Source organism: Lygodium microphyllum, chromosome 7, assembly GCF_053477565.2.
Source record: "Lygodium microphyllum isolate KBCC chromosome 7, Lygodium_microphyllum_v1.1.10, whole genome shotgun sequence".
In the NCBI taxonomy this organism is placed as follows: Eukaryota; Viridiplantae; Streptophyta; class Polypodiopsida; order Schizaeales; family Lygodiaceae; genus Lygodium; species Lygodium microphyllum.
The window spans coordinates 84873301-84896279 of NC_141141.1; positions in this window are offsets into that span (position 1 = coordinate 84873301).

Sequence of the window (22979 nt, forward strand, 5' to 3'; positions counted from 1 at the left end):
GTTTCTAGTCTTGTATTGCCTAGCCCTAATGTGTTTGACATAAGTTTGTAAACTCCTCATGTAGCCTTGTACTACAGCCTCTGTACACTTTGTGAGGCCCTTGTTACAGCCTCTGGATGTCCATCATGTTTGTGGTACCCACACTTAGACTTTTCTATGACAGCCTTTGGTGTTTTGCTATGTTTATGGTGTGCCCACACTTTGCAGGTGTTGCTTTCACTAAAGCCTCTACACACTTTGTAATTTTTGGTTGTGATTGAGGAGGGGTGTTGAGATATTTGCATACACACCTACTATAGCTTCTTTGTATGAGACAGTTCTACGCTTAGGACATGCAGGTAAACTGAATCCTATATGCACAAAAAGGGAAACTGCTACCCATCCAGCAACTATAAAGCATCGTACTTGACTACCACTTTTACACACATATGATGAATGCAGTATCATGATGATTTACCATTTCAATTAGTGTCTTGGTCATTGTCAATCTCATACTCAAGATTGTGTTTATGAGTCCAAGCTTCCATCTTGGAATCTAATTTACTTGAGTAATAGTTGGTCTCTTATGTCTATGTTATCATGAACAGTCTCTTTGTGTTCCATCTGCCATAGCCATGCTCGAGATATTGCATCTTTTACAAAGTGCACAAAGTTGGATACTAAGTCTGTGAAATGCATCTTTCTTGGTTATGGGGATGCAGGTGACATGGGCTATTACCTATGGAATCCACAGGCTGCTCGGAAGGTTATCCGTAGCCATGGTGTAGTTTTCCATGACTAAAAGATGCATAAGCAGCCAGAGTAGATAGTCGAGATACGTAAGGTTATATTTCGAGAGGAGCCGTCTGCTCCCATACAACCACCTAGATAGCCTGTAGCAACAACAGTTGATGCTTCAGTGGCCCATGACCATGATGTTAGATAGAATGTGCAGGCTCCTCAACCTACCTTAAGGCACTCTACTAGAACTAGACATCCTCTTGTGCGGTTGAGCCCTCCGTTGATTATTTGATGGTGACAGATGTGAGTGAACCTCTACTTATGATGAGGCCATGTGCCATGGTGATCGTCACTCTTGGGAGAGGGTCATGTAGTCAGAGTGACTCTTTACAGAAAAATCATACATGGGAGATGGTTCCTTTTCTTTTGATGAAAATCGTACATTGCTATGCAAGTGGATGTACAAGTTGAAGAGCACCCCAAGCTTGCCTATAAGTCCAGATTGGTTGCTAAGGGTTTTAAATAGGAGCATGGTATTGACTTCGAGGAAGCCTTTTCTCCTATATTCAACATGACTACCCTAGGCTTTGTACTAGCATTGGTCGCTCAATTAGATCTGGACCTTTATCATATGGATGTTAAGACAACTTTCTTACATGGGGACTTGCATGAGGAGATTTATATGTATCAGCCTGAGGGTTTTGAGGAAAAAGGTAGGGACCATGTGTAGTGTGCAAATTGAGAAAGAGCCTTTATGGCCTTAAGCAGGCACCTAGAAAATGATATCACAAGTTTGATGCTTCTATGCATTCACAAGGCTATACACACAATGATATGGATCCATGTTTATACACGAAGAAGGCTCATAATGGTAGTCTTTTCATTTTGGCACTCTATGTGGATGACATGTTGATTGCTGGGAACACCATATTGGGGAATATGGGAATTTCCCATAAGTTTGGGACACGTGGTCAAATCTTTGGATTTTTCATAACTTAAATACTATAACTCCAAATTGAGCGCTCTATAGCTCAATAGATTCCATTTTTCAAGTGCTTTCCAATGATAGGTCACATCATATGGTTTTGAGAAACTTATGGGCATGTTGTCCAGGTGCCTTCTTTTTAGTATTCAAAAAATGGGAATTGGAAGATTCCCAAACTCACTAATATTGTGTTTGGGAGAGCTCCTGACGAGTTGGATGCTCTAAAAAGTCAGCTCTTAAGAAGATCTTTGAGATGAAAGACATGGGGCAGGCCTCATATATTCTTGGGATGCGCATTACACGTGACTGCTCTCAAGGGCTCCTTTACTTGTCATAGAAGGAGTATATCCAGAAGGTCCTTGAGCAATTTCATATAGATAATATTAAGCATATTGGTTGTCCTTTGACCTCTCATGTGAAGGTGAGCCAGGGTAATTATCCGCAGTCTAATGAGAAAAAGGACGAGATGGCCAAGATCCCTTATGCATCCACAATAGGCAGCTTGATGTATGCCATGATAGCCACTCGTCTTGACATAGCTTTTGCAATGGAACTTGTGGTACACTACATGGCTACACTTGGCAAGTGACATTGGGGTGTCGTCAAGGATATCATGACGTACTTGAAGGGCACAACAAATATGTGCATATATTATGGTGGCTAGGATATAGGAGTCGTGGGACACGCTGACTTTAATTATGTAGGATATGCAAACAGTAAGAAATCCACCTCTAGCTATGTGTTTACCTTTACTGGGGATGCTATTTCTTGGATGTCTAGGGTGCAAAAATGCACAGCTCTCTCTACTACATAGGCCAAGTAGGTTGTAGCCATTGAGGCTTGCAAAGAGGCTCTCTGGTTAGGACGTCTTGTGATAGACCTTGGTATGACTAGCATAGTCTCTACATTGCGTTCAGATTCTATGAGTGCTATCAAGTTAGCCAAGAATCCCCAATCTTCCGTGTGAAGACGAAGCATATTAGGGTGTGGTACCACTTTATCAGAGAGGTCATTGAGGACAAGTCTATTAACTTTGTCAAGATCTCAACTGACCAAAATCTTGCAAATCTACTTATGAAAATTCTCTTAGTAGAGAGTTTTTCCTTCCTTAGGAAGTTGATGGGTGTTGGATGAGATGACATCTATTTCTCATCCTATTGTACTCTATGTACACATTGCACTTTGTTATTTTTTTACTAGTTCCCTCTTCACTCGAGGCACATTTACCTTTGAGTAGGAGATTATTGGGGGTAAAGGTATCTGTGCCTAGTTGCCCATGTATTACTACACTAACAGTACCCGCACTCTACACACCGCTAGCGGTGGGTGCCCATCACTGTCACCTCATTCTTTATTCTTTCACTGATATTTGAACCAAGGGAAGGCCAATCACACATTGTGACTGTTGAAGTTCCCACATCTTGAGTCTCTCTTTCTTGCTCTCTTACTCCATCTGCTAGCGGCTCACACCTCTCTTACTTCCACTTGGGCTCTTCCCTTCAGTGGTCAGGTCCGTTTGTCCAATCTACCATATTATGAACTTCCTTAGTCAACCAAGGAATATTTTCTTTACCATTGGGCCAAGGATGCTTCTTCCCCATTAGGGGGGCTTCTTGCCCCCCTTGTGACCCCTCGACTAAGGGCTACTTCTGTCACCCCTAGACCCCAAAATAGGGGGCCATTGATAACTCTGATACCTCATAACTCAATGCAATGTGCCTCAAGTTGCTACCAACTTAACTACTTTGTTTAGCTTAAAGAATAGACCACAAAGTCACCTTTTTCCTATCCACTTACATAGCCCTCATATGCCATAGGACCCAAACAATATGTAATCTCATACATAGCTCCTCCTCTCATAATAAGGGCTTTACAACTTTGAGCACCATGGATCATTGGTAGCATCTTATGAGGTGGACCATTGAGCATATCTAACAAATGAGAGTGAGTGAAAATCTTCCATATTCTCTCCAAGCTCTCAAATGTAATGTCCATGCTTTCTATCATGCATGTGGAGATTGTAAAGGGTTGAGAGTTGAAGTGTACTCATTTGGATTGTGGAGTTTTGTGCTTCGATCATGCTACTTGATAGAATATCTAGGAAGCTCACTACTACAAGCAAATCGTTGAGTTCATTAATTCTGTGAGTGGCTAGGTGAGAACTAGCCTAAGTACTTTTTGTAGATCAAAGCTCCTAAAATAATAGAGTGTGTCCACCGATCCTAATGTTGAGCTCATAGAGCACAAATTTTTGGTTTGTTATCAGAACAAGAACACTTTGGCCTCAAAGTTGCTTGCATGCTTCACATTGCCCAATAGGTGGGGTATACACGTACCAACTTCGAAACACAAGCAATTAGTTAAATCTTGTTTTTGTTGATTGATTTGAATATGCTGCAAGTTTTGTCTTCATTGAATGCAATGAGATTTATGAAAGTTGATTCATGGTGAAACTATCACGATTGTAGATAAGAATAGCTACACACTAGTTTCTTTACATTTTCTTCCATATATATCTAATTTTTTAAAAATGATGATGATGAACACCATTGTAAGTTTAAAGGAATAGGAGGATTCATTGGTGTGATGGTTATTTACAATTGTCGAGAGGTGCCCGCATATTGAGAGCTGCATGACAAGATTGAGTGAGAGGAGAAAGAAAGTGTGAAAGAGAAAATTCCTCTGTGTGAACAAGGGCTTACCTCTTCCATGTTCCTTGGATTCTCTTTGTCTCAAAGGCTTGAAGTAAATCAATCAATCATATATCTACAAAGAAAATAAAAAAGGAAAAAAAGAAGGCAAATGTTTTGTTTTCCAATCATTGGGAAGAGATTTCCCCTACCTGCCACCTGGTGTCCCGTCATGCCGCCATCATATGTGACTCTTCATCTTAGTGCACTAGTGCCTCACTAGTACACTACAACACTACCACTTTCACTCCACGCTTCATCCTAGTGCACTAACCCTCACCTCGCATACCCTCTATTGCACTACACATAGGTGCACTATGCACCACCTTGTGCACTAACACTTGTGCACTACCGCACCTAGTATATTACACTTTGCACACAGCCTTGCATAATCACTTGTGTTGGGGGAAAAGGCGCCTCCGCCTAGCCGCCTGTGTATTACTACACTGACAGTACCCACCACTACACACTACAGGTGGCGGGCGCTTATCACAGTCACTTATTCTTTATTCTTTCAGTGATAGTTTGAATAAAGGACGGCCCGGCCACACATTGTGGTTGTTGGAGTTCCCACTTTTTGAGTCTCTCTCTCTAGGCTCTTGCACTCCATCTGCCATAGCTCTCACTGCCAAGCTTCTTCGTCCTGGGTTTCGCTTCCCTTTCAACTGGTATCAGAGCAAAGGCATTGGAGCTTGCCTGGCATTCTCTTTAGCCCGGATTTGAAGAGCTTCAACCCGAGCTTCAATGGCAGCCATTACACCTTCATTTGCAGGTATATTTTGATCTATCGCCTCCTCCCCGAGCTTTCGGACCTTCATCAACTTCTTCGCAGGCTGCATTGGAGCCCCCTCGACATTGCCAAGTGTCCCCCGAGGGCTGTTGAAGACCCCCCATCCCCCAGGAATAGCCAACGCAATTTTCGGCGCATTTTTAGGGGGCTGGGCTGATCTGCTCCCCGGCATTTCCCTGCTCCTCCTTGGCTTCCTGGCACTCTTGGCAACCTTCCCGAGCATTGATTGACTCCCAACATTAGTGCTTGACTCCCGATGATCAATTCGAGTGCTTCCCCCTTCAGCCCTTTGCTGTATACATAGTGCCAAGACTGTCAAAATAGGGCAGCACTTGAGATTTTCTATTTAATGCTTCTTGGCATTGCCCGTTTGATACCTATTGATGCGCGGTGATACCTGGATGTTATGGGATGCTATGTCTATGCTTTGGGACTAATTTGGAGTATATTTGTGCACCATTTGAGCTTCATTTAACAGTAAATTGCTTGTTGTGATACAGTGGACCGAAGCTCATTTACTTGGTGTATGCATTGGTTCATGGATACGGGGTGCTTCCTGGAGGTCTGAATGATCATACCGATGTATTTGGAGGTTGTCAAATGCTTCTTCTTGGTTCTGGAATGCTTCTGAGCTTGGATTAAGCTTTGACTTGGTTGTTCTTCACTGGCATTTGGCTTCAGTTGGCATGCTTTGGACCGGTCTATGCCTATTGTCACTGCTTGACATTTAGGCTTCTTGCATTTATGCTTTGGTCAGATATGGATTCCACTTGGTTTTCCCATGCTTGACAGTTACTTGGAGCTTCCTCTTCAGATGTATTTGAGCATTTTGGATCTACTAGGCATTCCCTTTGGTTGTCACTTACATGCTCTTTGAATGCTTTCAGGCTTACGCTTTACTGGTTTGAGATAACTTGGGATTTATGCTTCGGATGTACCCTACTGGGATTTGGCATGTCTGATGCTATGTATTTGATGTATTAGAGCATTGCTTGCTCTCTTTGCATCTGACGTCATTTCCAGTAGGAGCCTCTTGGTATATTCAGATGTACAGAGAGTCTTATTTATAGATGAGCTTGAGCTTGTGGGACAGTTACATGCATTTGCTCTCTTGAGAGCTTTATGTCTGCAGTTTGTCTGTAGTGGGCTGATTTGATACGCCTATTGGGGTAGGAACCTATCTCTGTCTCACAGGTTTGTCAGTTTTGTATGCATCTTGGATGGTTATGTATTGAGCTTCTTGCTCTATCAGCTGTGCTTGTGTTTGGTCTCTTCTCTTATCCCAAGACCCATTATGTGCATGACTTCTAGACCTATGAGATGTCTCTTGTCTAACAGGTGATTGGTTTGACAGTTCTCGGTACCTTCTTGCCCCTGGAAACTCACTATTGGATGTATCTTGCTACTTGGCAATTGCAGTGACATATGTATCAGTGATTGCTTCATTTTGGGACAGTTTTACATACTACTGTCATTTATTACAGCAAGCTGAAATCTGCAGATTTTGAGCACTTATATGAGGGTAATGCTTACTATTTGATGTTATCTTGGTCGTATTTGGTGGATATGTGCTTCTCTTGGTGAAATCCACTCTTTCAGCCAATTTTAGCAGTGGTTTTAGTGTATTTTCTACTAATTACAGCAACATGAAATTTTGCTTTTTTGCTTTGATTTGGGACAGTATGGCTAGTCATCTAAAAGATATAGCTCTCTTTAACATTGCCAAGTTGGATGTTCCAACTATGGATATTGAAAATCCCAAATATGGCAGGTTTTGGTGCAGAAATTGCATATTAAACCCTTGCGTTTCAAAGTGTTAAACCTGAGGATATGGATGATGATGTTTGGATGGAAGTTGATGAGCTATGCAAGTCTACCATTATTTTGTCACTCTTAGAAGAGGTCCATCATAATGTTGTTGAAGATGAGAATCAGAGTGCATGGGATTTATGGGAGAAGATTCAGGAGCTCTATGCACAGCAGAGTCCTGCGTCACAGATGTATTAGCTGAAGCAGTTAATGGACCTTCGCATGAAGGAGGGGACCTTCCTTTCATCTCATTTCAATCAGTTTCATGCTATCATGAAGATTCTATTGTCACAGGGTATTGAGTTCAAAGACAACTTGCACCCGTTGTTTCTGCTTGGCACCTTGCCTGAATCATGGGATGTATTCTGTACTGCCATATTCACGAACAAGCTTGATGGGCTGAAAATCAAAGATGTTGAGAGTGCTTTATTAATTGAGGAAATCAATAGGAGAAACAATGATGCTTCCCGCTCTTCACATACATTGGCCGTTAGAGATGGCAGACATGGCAGGCATGATAATGATCATAAGGGCAGGGACTCTCAGAAGTCCAGGTTCAAGTCAGGAGGTCGCAGTAAGTCCCATGGACAAAAGTCTGATCTTACTTGTCATTATTGTGGGAAAGCAGGACATATTATGCCACAATGCCATAAAATGCGTGATGATAAGCGCAAAGAAAAGGAAAGAGAAAAAGTGTAGGAAAAGTGTTCTGAGCACAATATTATACCTGCAAAGTCCAGTGTGAAGATAGAAGAGGTTAATGTCATGTAGGCCACTTATTCAGATGATGATTACATACTTGCAGCTTCTTCATGAGATGCCTTACAAACTTCTGAGATACATTCTATATATGCGCAATGCTGGCTCTTGGATTCGGGTGTGTCCTTTCATATGACACCTTGTAGAGATTGGTTTCATACCTATCGTACCATGTCTGGTTTTGTGTGTCTTGGTGATGACAGGTCTCTTGACATTGTGGGCATTGGAGATGTTAGGCTATAGTTTCCTTCTTGCACTTCTTTTGTTTTGCATGATGTATGCCATGTACCTGCGTTGACTCCCAGCCTTATGTCAGCTGGACAGCTTGATGATGCAGGGTATTTTGTGTCTTTTGGAGACTTTGCATGGAATATTACTCATGGCAGGCTTGTACTTGCAAGAGGTGCCAAGTCTGGCAGTCTCTATCCCTTACTTGTATCTGGAGCTACATTGGATCATGTTTTGTCTGTGGGTTCTATTCCCCATGTATCCCTTTGGCATGCTCGTCTGGGGCATATGTCTCTTAAAGGAATGAAAATGCTCTGTGCTTTGTAGTATCTTCTGCCTTTTGACTCTTCGCATTTTGATTCTTGTGATCACTATTTGTATGGCAGGCAGACTAGAAATACGCATAAAAAGTCTAGTAAGAAACACATGGGTGAGCCCTTGGCTCTTGTGCACTCTGATGTATGTGGGCCCATGCCCTATCAGTCACTTGGTGGGGCAAAGTACTTTGTTACTTTCATAGATGATTACTCATGTAAGGTTTGGGCTTATCCTATAAAGAGAAAATCCGATGCCTTAGACACATTTCAGTATTGGCTTGCATTGGCAGAGAACTAGTCTGGGAAAAGGCTAAAATGCCTAAGGTCCGATAATGGGGGTGAGTATGTATCACATGCTTTTGGGCAATTTTGTGATGAGCGGGGTATTAAGCGTCAGTTGACCGCCCCTTACACCCCTCCTCAGAATGGTATGGCTGAACGCATGAATAAGACCATTCAAGAAAGGGTCCGTAGCATGCTTAGCCAAGCCGGCTTACCATAGCACTTTTGGGCTAAGGCAGTTACTACTACAATGCATCTCATTAACAGGTCGCCTAGCAGTGGCATTGACTTTCAGGTTCCAGAGGAGGTATGGGTAGGCAAGCCCCCCTCTTATTATCATTTTCATGTCTTTGGATGTGAGGCATTCTGCCATGTGCCCAAGGACAAACGCAATAAGCTGGATCCTAAAACTGTCAAATGCATTTTCATTGGCTCTGGAGATGCAGGAGAGATGGGTTACCATCTATGGGATCCGCAGGAGCAGAAAGTGATCTGCAGCCATAATGTCATTTTTCATGAGGATAAAATGCATATCCCACCTGAGAAACGCTCCACGGCCAGCTAGACGGCATATAGCATCACCTGATGCTCATGGCCCAAATGTTAAACATGCTGATGTTAGACAGGATGTCGATTAGGAAGTAGAGCTTGGGTTGAGGCATTCTACTAGAGATAGATGACCTCCTGACTGTTTTGCGCCCTCTATGGATTATGTACTAGTTACAGATGCAAGAGAGCCTCTCACTTATGACGAGGCTATGCGCAAGGGTGATTGTCGCTCTTGGGAGAAGGCTATGCAGTCTGAGCTTGACTTATTGCATAAGAATCAGACTTGGGATTTGGTTTCCTTGCCTCACGGTAAGAAGGTTTTGCCATGAAGTGGGTGCATAAACTGAAAAGTACCCCTAGACACCTCAAGCCGGCATACAAGGCTCGATTGGTTGCTAAGGGTTTTAAGCAGGAGCATGGTGTTAACTTTGATGAAGTATTTTCTCATGTGGTCAAGATGACCACCCTAGGCTTAGTCTTGGCCTTGGTTGTATAGCTTGACTGGACTTGTACCAGATGGATGTCAACATGGCTTTTTTACATGGGGACTTGCATGATGAGATTTACATGGAGCAGCCTAAGGGCTTTGGAAACCCTGGCAGGGAACACCTAGTGTGCAAGCTAAAGAAGAGTCTCATAGGGCTACAACCACAGTGCTATGGATCCATGCTTGTACACGAAGATTTGGAATTTCTAGTTTTGGTTAACAGATATTAGGATTTAGGGGACTGCTTTGAATTTAGAATCTGATAATGTTGGCTCTTTGAATAAAGGAAGGCTCAGCCACACATTGTGGTTGTTGGAGTTCCCACTTTTGAGTCTCTCTCTCTCTTGGCTCTTGCTCTCCATCCGCCATAGCTCTCACTGCCAAGCTTCTTCGTCATGGGTTCCACTTCCCTTTCAACTTGCACCACACACACATACCATTGTGCACCCACATGGTAGATTAACTCCATTAGATAACACTATGCACACAGAAGTGCACATCCATGTGCTAAGCCATGTACACTTGAAAGATTATTTTTTTCCTCTCATTTCCAACCCCCAGCACCTGCCCTATTTGTAGGGGAGCATCAAAGATAAGGAGGAGGGAGAAATATGGCACCTTATTGTGTACTAGCGTGCACTTATATGCGCAAATGCACTATTGTGCACTTGTGTGCACTCATGTGCTCTAGCATTGGTATTAGCACTAGCACTAACATGCACATGTGTACACTTGAGCGCACTAGCACTTGCATGTGCACTTGTTTTATGTATCCTTGTGTGTTCTTGTGTCTGCACTCTTTAACCACTCTAGAACACTACACATAAACCTTACACTCCAATCTCACCTAGTTCATATAAGTGTGCTTGTGTGTACTTGATTTCACTTAAGCACACTTGGACTAACACTTGCATGAGTACAAGTAGGCATACGTACACTTGTGTGAACTTTTCCATGTATCCTTAGTCATCCTAAACTCATTCCACATAAGCATTATTCTAAGCCTATCCTTGTGCATTTTCTATATTTGAGCATGCTTGGTGATTTTAAGCACTTTTGTGCACTTGAGTACACTTGCACTGTCACTTTCACTTGCACTTGCACTTGCACATAGCCCCACCATAGTGTACTACGCCTAGATCATAGCATCATCTCACACATAAACCATACTGCACTGGCACATAGCTCTACCATACTACACTTGTACAAAGTGCATGTGCATCGTGCACTAACCTAGCATAGTACTCCATCCTTAAGCAAGTCTCAATGCACCCTCCCTCTCAATCTACATCCACCTACCTTAGTGCACATTAGGAAGTACACAATTAACCCTAGTGCACTCTTGCTAGGCATTACATTGCCACTACCCTCCTAGGGCACTCACATTGTTCATTGATTTTATCCTCACATGCTACCCCTAGTATAGTACATACTATTGCATTACACATATTTAGTCCACCCTTGTGCATTAACTTTGTATCTTGACTTGGGCTCACATAATCGGGACACATTGCATAGTACACTAGTGCACTACCCTCACATATGTGCATAAGTGCACATGCACTAGTGCACCTACGATGAAATCTAGTTCACACATGCACTGGAATTAAACCTTGATCCTTGCAACTGTAATTAGTGCATACATCCCAACACACCTTTGCACGTAGTGTAGATCACCATATATTAGCACACACGTTTCCATTCAGATGAAATGCACTTAGCCCACACTATTACACATCACGCTTGCACCGCATATCATCTCTTGCATAGTAGTGCACACAAGCACTTAGCCTTCAATCTTAGCATACCACAACAACGCACTACCTTAGTGCACTATAGTGCCTAAATCCTAGTGTACCTATCTCATCCTTACACATCAACCCTAATGCACAACACTATGCATCTTGGCTAAAGACACTCCACTTAGTGAATTCCACATGCATTGTCCCTTATGATACCTTAGTGCACACACACTGCACCCTACATCCCACTGTACTTACCTAGACTAACATACTAACCCATTCTTGCATTGAGCCTATAACGCACTTGCACCAGTCACATCCTTGTGCACTAGCCTTAACCACTAGTTCACCCACATCCTTTCACACTAGCCTTAGCCACTAGTTCACCCACATAAAACCTAGGGCACCTTATGTCATTCTCAGATATAGCAACTCAACACTAGTACACTTGCACTAATGTGCTACTTAGCCACACTTGCATTGTGTACTAGCCTTAAACACTAGTGCTTACACCTTGCACAAGTGCACAATAACATTTGTGTACCTATCCTATTGTCCACCCCCGATGCACATATTCTTAACATGTAACTTAGCTTCCACTAGCAATAGCATACACACATTGATCCACACTTCCATCCTAATTTACTTGTCCTAATGCACCCCTACATGGTCACCTTTGCATACCACACCCACATACATATAGGCATAGGGAATATAAATTAAAACCCACCATTGCACACACATATACCTTTGTGCAAGATAAGCTTTGAGAATTGAAAATAAACAAAAAATGTGAAACATAAGAACCAAGGGAAATAGAGGAAACTCATGGTCAAAAATTGAACCCACTAAAACAATATTGTTAACTTGAATCTAGATAGTCTATCATGCTATAAGTTGGTTGATTTGTGAATTCACAAGTTGTTTGGAAAAAAGGGAAAGCATGTTTACGAATGTTGAGATGGGAAGGTCATTATGTATAGATATTGATTATGGACCACCAAGTTAGATGGGTTCACACATCTACACTTAGCATGTTAATGATCATTATGATCCTCACATGGCCATTAACTTAATATATTTGGCTAGTTACACCTTCTACAATTGGCATAGTTATAGCACCATTCTCGATTAGTATAGTAAGCTATGCACTTTGACTTAGTAGGCCACTTTTATTTATATTATATCTTATCTAGATTTTGTATGCATTGTATTAGTGGAAAGATAAGAAAGAAAAAACAGCAATAAAAGGTTTTGGACTTCATCTCTCTTCTTGTGTTCTTAAGTGAACTTTCTCTCATAAATACTATGTGTGTTTGACATATTAATAGCATAAACAAGAACCCCTACCACTTGATTACTTTGTATCTAGCCATTGTAAGGGAGCTACGGAGCTCTACCCCGAGACCTACGGACTGCTTATTGATTAAGTGTTTCAAGCCGAGCGGCCATGGCTACCTCTCACATAGCCGACGCGCAATGCCTACCTTGCGGGTGTAGTGAGCCTACCTTGGTGCTCGATCGAGTTTCCTCCTCACTCTTGCACTCCGGCAGCTCCACGATCCTTGTGGCAATCTCAAGCCCCCTCCGTCAAGCTCCATCCTCCATAGCCACGTGAGAAAAGAGAAGAGAATAAGAGAAGAGAAGATGAAGAGAGAAGATGGGAAGCTTCTTCTCCATGATCCCTCACTCTCACACACTCACTCCCTCACTCCCTCACACTGCCTCAATCCCTCACTCAAGCACAAGCAAGAAGGCAAGAAACAAGAGAAGAAGAAGAAGAAGCTTTGGCCACACACAAGAATGAGCTTCTCATTCACTTTTGAACTTTATATACATGCCCTACTTTTTGGGCAGTCATCCCCACTTTTTACATTGTCGGCCATTAGCCTAGGCCCTCTTTTCCTATTTCCCACCGTTCTAACTCATCCCGTTCCCACTAATGCATACAATTTGCACAGGAGTGAGCCCCACGCTCTTTTTACAAGGATTCGGGAGCGCCTTCATATTTAATGACGCGCTTTTACTCTTTTCTTTTCTCGAGGCGACAGTGTCATTCAAATTTTCAGGGTCTGACCTCCATCCATGATGCCTTCTCCTTCCTTTGTCTTGTGCCTTCTTGCATTAGGGGAGTTTTGAGGTCTCGAAAATGCCTTTTAGGATGTGGAGAGAGAGTGCTCTAGACCAATAAGAGCAAATCCTCCGTAACGGAACTTCTATTTTAAAAAATTTTAAAAATCATTTTACAAAAATATATAAATATAATAATATTATGAATTTGTATTTTTATTATCTATTTTTAGTCTCTTATATTCGTGATTATGACATCTTTTGCATTAATGGCATAGAGTCTCGGCTACTTTTATTTAATGATATATCTAGATTAATGATCATGACTGATGTAATCGAAATTCAAATTAGTGAAAAGCATAGTGCTCAGTTTTTTCCCTCCTTTCTTTTATTCCTCTATTGTTTTTCCCTCCGTTATGGTAGCCTAGTCCTCCCTCTCTCTCTCTCTCTCTCTCTCTCTCTCTCTCTCTCTCTCTCTCTCTCTCCTATTATAGATACAGAAATTCGACCTTCAACAAGGCGTCCAAGCTCCCAAATCACATCCATATCAGTGTTTAACTCATTCCAAACTGATGGAAGATGGATTCCTACTATCATTAACAAAGGTAGTTGGATCACCATGCAACAAGCAAAACGTGGAAAAAGGCAAAGACATGAGAGCTCATTTATCTCTACTTGGAAGGGCAGAATCCGAGATTTTAAGCTTGGAGCAAATAAGAATAGCATCAAAGAGATACTAGTGCAACATGTGTTCATGCATAGAGAGCTGTGTTTGGAACCTAGATCTTCAAAGCTTCCAATGCATAGACCAAATTGTAAGAATTTGATTCTTACAGTTTTTCCTTTCTTAAACATGGTTTAGGTTTTTCCATTATAATATTTGTTTGTCTTGTAGATTTCTATCCCTCTAATCTTGAGGAATGGCAACCAGTGGAGTCTATTATTGATGTTATTGATGTTATACATGGTTCAATTGGAGAAGAAATGTATAGAGGCAGAAAGGAGATAGAGCTTGCAGAGAATGGAATATTCTTTTATGACCATTCTTATGTTATTCCTATGTGGTGTTGCCAATGGGGATCAATAAACCTCCTTCCTTTGCCAGATTTTTCAAGCTTTGAGTGGCCTTTGCCAAGTCCAGCTACTAGTGAGGGCTATAGATGTAAGATATTTTCTGAGATCCAAAAAGCATTAAAATCTAATATCTCAAGTAGCCTAAGCAAAGTTACTTTGTTTATGCCTATTAATATATTTATTAATTTCTTCTCTAATATGGAGATAAGAATAACAAAAACCATGCTTTCAGTGAAGAGACTAACATATGATCATGTCATACAATTTGTTGATGAAGGATGGGATACAAGGACAGAAGGAAAAATTATATATAAGATAGATCAAGACTCTATAGCTTGTAAATATATGATTGCTACTCAAAATTTTATCCATAGCTTTTACTATAGTTGATGGAATTTTGTTGGTAGTAGTCTAGTTGCTTTAGACCAGAATCTTGATGATTTCAGCACTGATCCTATAGTGGATCTTGATATTTGGTTCAACGAGGATATTATTGCAATCTTAAATATCAGAAAATCATGTACGCTACATCAAGTGAGGATGGATTTACAAAATGAAGACATTGAACTACCATGCTCCTTTGTATTCCAACTTGACAAGAAACGAGTAAGTTTTCATGAACATCATATTATATCTACTTAGACGTATATCAAGATCTCACTTCCTAACTAACAAACATTTGTAATTTATTTTTTGGAGATATCGAAAAGGAGAGAAAAGAATATACACTGCAAGGACATTCAAGAAAAGATATATTTACTGTCAATATAAAATATATGTATAAATTTTGTAGCAGATGTCTATCTGCCATCTCTATGAGATATACAAGGGCTGAAGGGCAAATTTTTATATATGAAGGCTTACAAGGCGATATGGCAAAGCTATTTCTTTTTTTGAGAACTATCCTTTCTAGGAATCATTTTGCCTTTCTTTGATGCCTTGGGTATAGAAGATGTGGGTAAAGGTGTTGAAGCTGTGGCTTCACCTTCCGTGGTTATAGGCACCGCATCTCCTTCATTGTGTAAATCCCCACCAATCTCTGTTGTTGGTTGTATACAATTGACCATTATATACTTCAAGGGCTTTGCTCTGACGTACCAAGCATGCTCAGATGCATAGCAATCCTTCGAAAACTGTCACACATTTATAGAAAAAAGAGTTTTAGTTCATTATTGTTCTTACAATAGACTATATTTTTATCATCAATGGACTATTTGCAATGAATATCTATCTTAAAGTTTAGCATCTTTCATATTATCTTTACATGTTTATCATCATTATAAGCAAAAGAAGAGGCAACTATTGGTGGAGTAAAAATCTTATGTACAATTGAGGGGATATTCATATGAAGTCTTTCCATGAAACGGGATATACCAAACAACATAAGGTAAGATGAGGTTATGGTTTATTGTTTCTTATTATCATGGCATAAAGTGCAATGTGTGTCAAAGGATGGGTAGACCTTCTATGAGCTAAAGCAAATACACAAAGTATGCACACACATGAATAGTTCGTTATATTCTTTCTCATATTTTAAAGACATAAAATTTAGTTTTAGTGTTTTGTCCATCCCCATTGGTTATCCTATCCCTTTTGTAGCCTTAGTGTTGATGAAAAATAGACTAAACACAAGTTGTAACCATGATGCTATTCGATTAGATATAATTTTCATAGGGAAGAACCTGGCTCTCAATCCAAATAATCTTTACAATGATTAAAATTTCAAAATTATGGATGTTTTTCCTATTGCAAATAAAGGGTTTAACATTATGCCTTCCCCCTACATGAGTGTTAGTCCCATAGCCCTCACATGAAGGGTACCTTGTCGATGTACTAGATGACTCATGAGGAGTTCTAGCAGATGAGGTATGGTATGTCGATGTGGGGAGGCTTGGAGTGGTGATGTTGATGGATTTCATGCTTGACAAGCTATTTGAAAGAGGGTGAAGGGATGTTTGCTGACACTCACAAGGATCTTAATGGTTATGGGTCACTAATGTTGATGAGTCTTGGTGAGATCTCCTATATCTGCTATGTCACTTATTGTGCAGTGGTTGGTACACATGCATGTGCAATTGGGAGTTGGGTTGAATTCCAAATAAAATTTGAATATTGTCCCACACTTGAGAACCGACGGGTGAGAGATTGTGCTATTATACTATTATCAAGGTAATAGGTCATCCAACCAAGCTAGGATGTCATGCCCTTGATGTGCCCTAAGTTGTGACATGGGGAACTAGACTACGATATTGCCTTAGGTGCAACATGAGTGCATATGAACTTTTTCTCTTTTCTTTTTAAATAAAATAATAAAATACATAATAAGGTACAAATAATGAAAGAGGAGAAACAATTCATTCAGGGAGTGACTAGTGTGCACTGATGATGACCCTTGCTAAGAAGATATTCTTTGACATAATCAAGTAGCCACAATAATGATTCGATGTAGAAAGGATGTTTATACATGGCAAACCTAATGTCCACCATGTTCTCTAGTATAACTAGGTACAAAAGGTTGGGAGTAGTAGGGCTCAGAGGTAAAGGTGAACCATTGCCACTCAATCAATTCTAACATTGATATTGAAAAAGTGCAGTGGCAACCCATCTTTATAAGGTGTTATAGGTTGTTGAAGGAGCTTGATGAGAGAAGTTGTTGGAGATAATTATAGGTCATAATAAAGGAATGATCAAGGCAATTAGTGATTTCTTTTGTAAAATCAGCAAAGTAAGGGACTAGGTTAATGGGCTAAAATAAGTAGGTCTTGTTGGTGTGGGCCGCTCTCATGTTAGGGACATTTGGAAATTTGTACCTACCATTCTCTTTTTCATGGTACTCCTAGTTATACCTCCTAGGATAGGGACAAAATAGTAGATTCACTCACTTTTCTTTCTGGGAGTAAATAAAGGCTCCCCAAGACCTCTTGTTGCCTTCCAAAATGGAATAATGCCATTCTTGTAATCTATCCATACTTCTCTAGGCTTCAATTTCAAGTATCTTCCCTTGCTTTCTTGAACTTTACATGATTTTTCATAGGCATTGATATCTACAATCTAATCACTTCATTGCAATATTCTTAGCTATTTGTATGAGCAACCATAATGTGCATAATGGAAATGGCCTTCTAAACCTCATCCTCCTCATTAACTCTGAAATCAAACATCACAGAAGGACTGGTCTCCTACTTCTCATAATCTTTCTACATAGTTTCCTCTAGATTTTCTCCTCTTTTTGTGGTAAGAGCTTAGTCAAAATAGGGTGCTCTATTACTTTATGTGATGATTGATCTCTTAAGGTTTCAATCATGGTTGTATAAGCCTCTTTTTTCATTGGATCTTCCTCGCCTTTGATTGAGCACTCTTCTAATTCTCCTATGTCAAATTTTGGTAGCTTTGGCATATCCATAGGGGTTGTCATGACTGTGGCCCCGTCGCTCCAAGATATTAGGAAAGATTGACTGGGGTGCATCGAGTTATATTAGACCTACTCTTTTTAATTCATAATTATCATAACCTTTCTTCCTCAATTATCAGGTTAGGTTTTCCTTGGTAGGCCCTTTCGTCATTAGATTGATAGCTTGAATATTTTCCATGCTTTCTAGGTGGAACTTAAGCTTTGTCTTAATCTTTAGTAGTGGGATTTGGGTTTGGGGGTGACACAGAGGGAGATGCATGTGGAGCATGGGAGAGGCTTGGGAGATTTAGGCCCTCCATGTTTGTCTCAACTACTAGAAATTCCTCTTGTGCTACGTTGACCCATTCCTTGATCTTATCTACCATAGCCAATTTCTCCTCTAGATTGGGATATTTCCCTACAAAGCGCTTGATAAAGAAATCCTTGAGTAGTATGATTGAGGATTTATTAGTGGCATCTAGCTTGGTGAGCCAAGTTTGCCCCTTCTCTTCAAGGCATAATTAGAAAGCTTATGTCTTCTTAGCACTACGTGTAAGATTATACACTTTACATAATTGTTGAATTTCTCGATGAAGCTATAAGGGCCGTCCCCTACTCAATATAAAGGTTGTTCTGCCACCACTGATGGGGATTTGACGTGGTCCTTATTTGCAAGGGTGTTCCACATTCCCGTTAACAAAGGCTAAGAAATACATGTGTCTACTTGTAGCATGTTAGTGTGGTTGAATATGCATCGCTGTGTAGATTTGATAATTAATCTCGTGATGATCTTGTGGCTCCAACATTCAACATAATACTTTGAATGCTATCCATTTTTACTTACGTGGTTGCAAGATGTTGTCCCATGTCATTGTTGATGTTCAATAACTAGTTAGGGTGTTAGTACTTCGATCAAGTAGCTCTATGAGCTTGCATTCCATGGCATGTGGGGATATATCAAAGTCATCAAAGCTAGAGACATGTTGGAAGGTATTGATTGTGGCTAGGAAGTCATCCAAGGCTCTCCCAAAATATTTGGCTCTTTCCACCATGTTGGGTGCTTTATCTTTGGCCTCTAGGTGGGCTAATTGGTAATTTGATTGATAAGGTTGTGAATATGTGTGTTTTCTATATCTACAAATCTGCTAGGACTAGGATCTCAACTTGTAGTGTGAGTCAAAAGGTCATGTCCACTTCACAAGTGCATGTGCCTATGTTGTCAATTCACGTCCTAGGATTTATTTTTGCCCATTTGGTTTGTTGTTTTCATTGTCATGGGTTGTTCCTCATATTGGGGTCCTTGTCCTTTTGTTCTTGTGGTTGTTTGGTTATTTAGTAAGTAATATTTTCTTAATTTCAATTCAACTTATGCTTGTGCATTGTGCATGCAACAAATCAGTGGTGGAGGGGCTTGCTTGAGTTATTATGCCAAAGGCATAGTACATACATGAGTAAGTTTCGTCAAAAAAATAAGAAGAGAATCGAAGGCCAAAATATTTTCTTCCTTCTTCTTCTCAAAATTCAATGTACACATAGTATAGATACAATACAATATAAAGAATCATGGCCTATGTCAAAAGTGTATAATGGACTATACTAATTGAATGTCACTATAACTATGCCAACCATAGGTAGATGTGACTAACTGAATATAATAAGTGATAAGCTAATAGCCATGTGAGGATCATAATGACTACTAATGTGCTAAACATAGATGTGCAAACCCATCTAACCAGGTGGTCCATCATCAATGTCCACAATGTTGAGCTTGCTATCTCAACACTCCTCCTTAAGCTCATCTATATCTCTCTAACTCCAAGTAAGCTTCCACGTCCACAAAGCTTCTCTGAACCCAATGCCCTCGTAAAAATCTCAAGTATCTAATCTTGTGTGCTAACATATACCAAGTGGATCTCATCTGCAAGTATATTCTCCCTCATGCAATGTAATGCACCTCAAAGTGTTTTATCCTAGCATGGAACATAGGGTTCTTAACCAACTATATGTTTCTCATATTATCACAATGAATGACATCTAGACCAACTATCTACACATCCAAATCATCCAATAACTTTTGTAGCCATACTACCTCACATGTTGTTATAATAGCACCTCTATATGTAGCATTTGTACTCGATAAAGTGGCAGTTGGTTGCTTTTTGCTACAATAAGTAACAACTATTCAATCAAGAGAAAATATGAATCCATTACTACATCCCAATCTACATCTATGTACCCAAACATCTATACATCCTTAGTTGCCTCATAAAAAAGTCCACATTGCAAGGTGGACTTCATATACATCAATATGTGTTTGACTGAAATGAGGCTTCCTAGGTACCTGCATAAACTAATTTACAAGTCCAACAACATAGCTTAGGTCTAGCCTTGTGATGGTCATATAGATCAAAATTCCTACTATCTTCCTAAACATAGTGTCTTTTATCTCATCCTTAAGACCAATACTCGACTTTATATTTTGCTCTAATGGCACTAAAAGAGGCCTACGTTCCGTCATACCATGCTTGAATAATATATCCAAGCCATACAACCTTTGGGATAGCTATATACCATCAACACATATGATACCCCAATACCAAGCAAGTACCTCAGCTCACCCAAATCCTTTACCTCAAACTATTGCTTCAAAAGGCCCTTAACATCAGTGATCCCACTATCACTATCACATGTAACAATCAAGCCATCCACATATATGACTATAATGACCAAACCTACATCACCCTTTCTCATATAAATTGAGGAAGAGAATGATCTCTATCAAAAATATAAAAGCCATCATTGCCAATATACTCTCCGATCTTATTAGACCATGCTCTAGGTTCTTGCTTCGATCCATAAGTATGTTATTTAACCTACATACATACATGGGATACCCTAAATCCTCATAACCTATTGGATGCTCCATATACACCTCTTCTTACAAGTCACCATGCAAGAAGAAGCCAATATCTTTCTTGTGCTTGGACAATGGCACTAGATCCCAAGTCTTACCGGTCTCTAATGTAGCTATCTTCTCATCCATTATTGTATCTCAATGAGCATGATCAATAGTCTCTTCAGAATAAGTGGGATCGACATCCTCAACTACCCTTCCCATATATAAGCATAATGGTGAGATGCATAATCCTCAAAACCCAAATCTTTTAATAGGGTATCTTACCGTACTAGACATGCATACCATTGGATCACTTAATGGAGCCTTTACATTACCATGTGCTCTCTATACACAAGGTGTCCTAACTAAAAGAATATCAGCTTATCATTCACACTCTTTGAGTCATAGAGTCTCCATTAAGAATTGAATGACTAATAGATGCATTGTTACCATCTGACACTTTCTTCTTTCCTTTGTCATTATTTGTAACACTAACAGATGCACCTTAAGATGTGGGGCTACTCCTTAGTTTCCCAAACCAAGGATGGCTATACATATGCTACTAGATGATATCTCTAGTTTACTAAGAGTAATTAATTATTGTTTTTTTGTCTACACATGACTATCATGATTATCGACATCATTCAATGCATCTATACTAGATGCATACCAATTGTTTATCTCATAAAAAATAAAATCTTAGCTCACTCAAAACTCAAAACTCACCACTGATAAGGTTATATTAATTTCTATTCCATAGAGTATCCAATGAAGGTACATTTTTAGCCTTTAGGTCCAATTTCTTTCTCAACTCATCAGCCACATAAATATATGCAATATAACCAAGTATTTTCAAGTGTGATACATCATATTTCTTGCCTATAAAACATTCTTTAGGGGTCATACCATGAATTGCAATGCACTATGGATTTCTATTCATAATATAGATAGTAGTATGAATAGTCTCAAACCAAAAACACTTGCGCATAATCTTGTCAGCCCATCGATGCTTGTGCAACTTGTGCAATATGCTTTCTTTTCCTTTCTACAAACCCATTTTGTTGTGGGCATACTTGCATGTAAATTGCCACTTTTTTCCCATGAGAACTCAAAAAATAAACTCATGAGAGAGGTATTCTCCATCTGCATTTGACCTCAAGCACTTAACTTTCAAACCTATTTTTGTTTCAACAATAGGCTTGAAAGTTTTGAAGTGCTCAAACATTTCACTCTTTTACTTCAGGAAATATACCTAGAGCCTCCTAAAGAGATACAATTTGTGTAGGTCTCCAAATATCTGTATATACAACATCAAGTATGTTTTTGATTGCATATTTGTCATGAAAAAATGGTTGCCTTGCGTGCTTCCCAAATTGACATGCATTATAGACTTTATGTAATTCTGCAACTCTAAATGTAGACCAACCCTTTGAACAACATTAATTTCATCCTTTGCACTTGTACATGTCCAATATGTTTGTGCCATATTTTACTATTTGCAACCACATATATGCCTTTAGCATGCATAGTAGTATTTATAATGGAAACTGTAGTATATCCAAAGTAAATATGTGACCAACTCTACTTTCTTTCGCAGTCAACATGCACTTATTATTAAAGTATTCAATAAAATATTCATTTTAATTTAAATCTAACATGCAACCCTTGCTTTACCATTTCACTAATATATATCAAATTCTTTGTGATGGATAGTACATATACTTGGGCTTATCATCATGCAATGACAAAGCAACTTTCTCAATATGTGAGATATGGGATGGCATGAATCATCACCCGTCTCTGTATAACATGGACTTTGTAAATTTTACATTTCTCCAAACTATTTAGCATGGCTTATAATATGATTAGATGCACCTAAATCAACATATCATACATCATCACATACCCCTTTCTTTTAATAACATATAGTACATGACAAATAAACACTCATTTTTGTCATCATTCTAACTTAAAGATTATGCATATTTTTCTTATTGCAATTTTTCAATGCAAATGCCATCTTTCTATTTATAAAAATGGGTTGCAATATAACTCATTATTTGATATTAATGATAGATAATACCGAAATTGCTAGAGCCTTTGTTTTGCCATTCATCTCTTCCTCTAGAACTCCCTCGACCTCTAAAAATTCCACATCTCTCAACATTTGCATATCACCAAACTATTGAT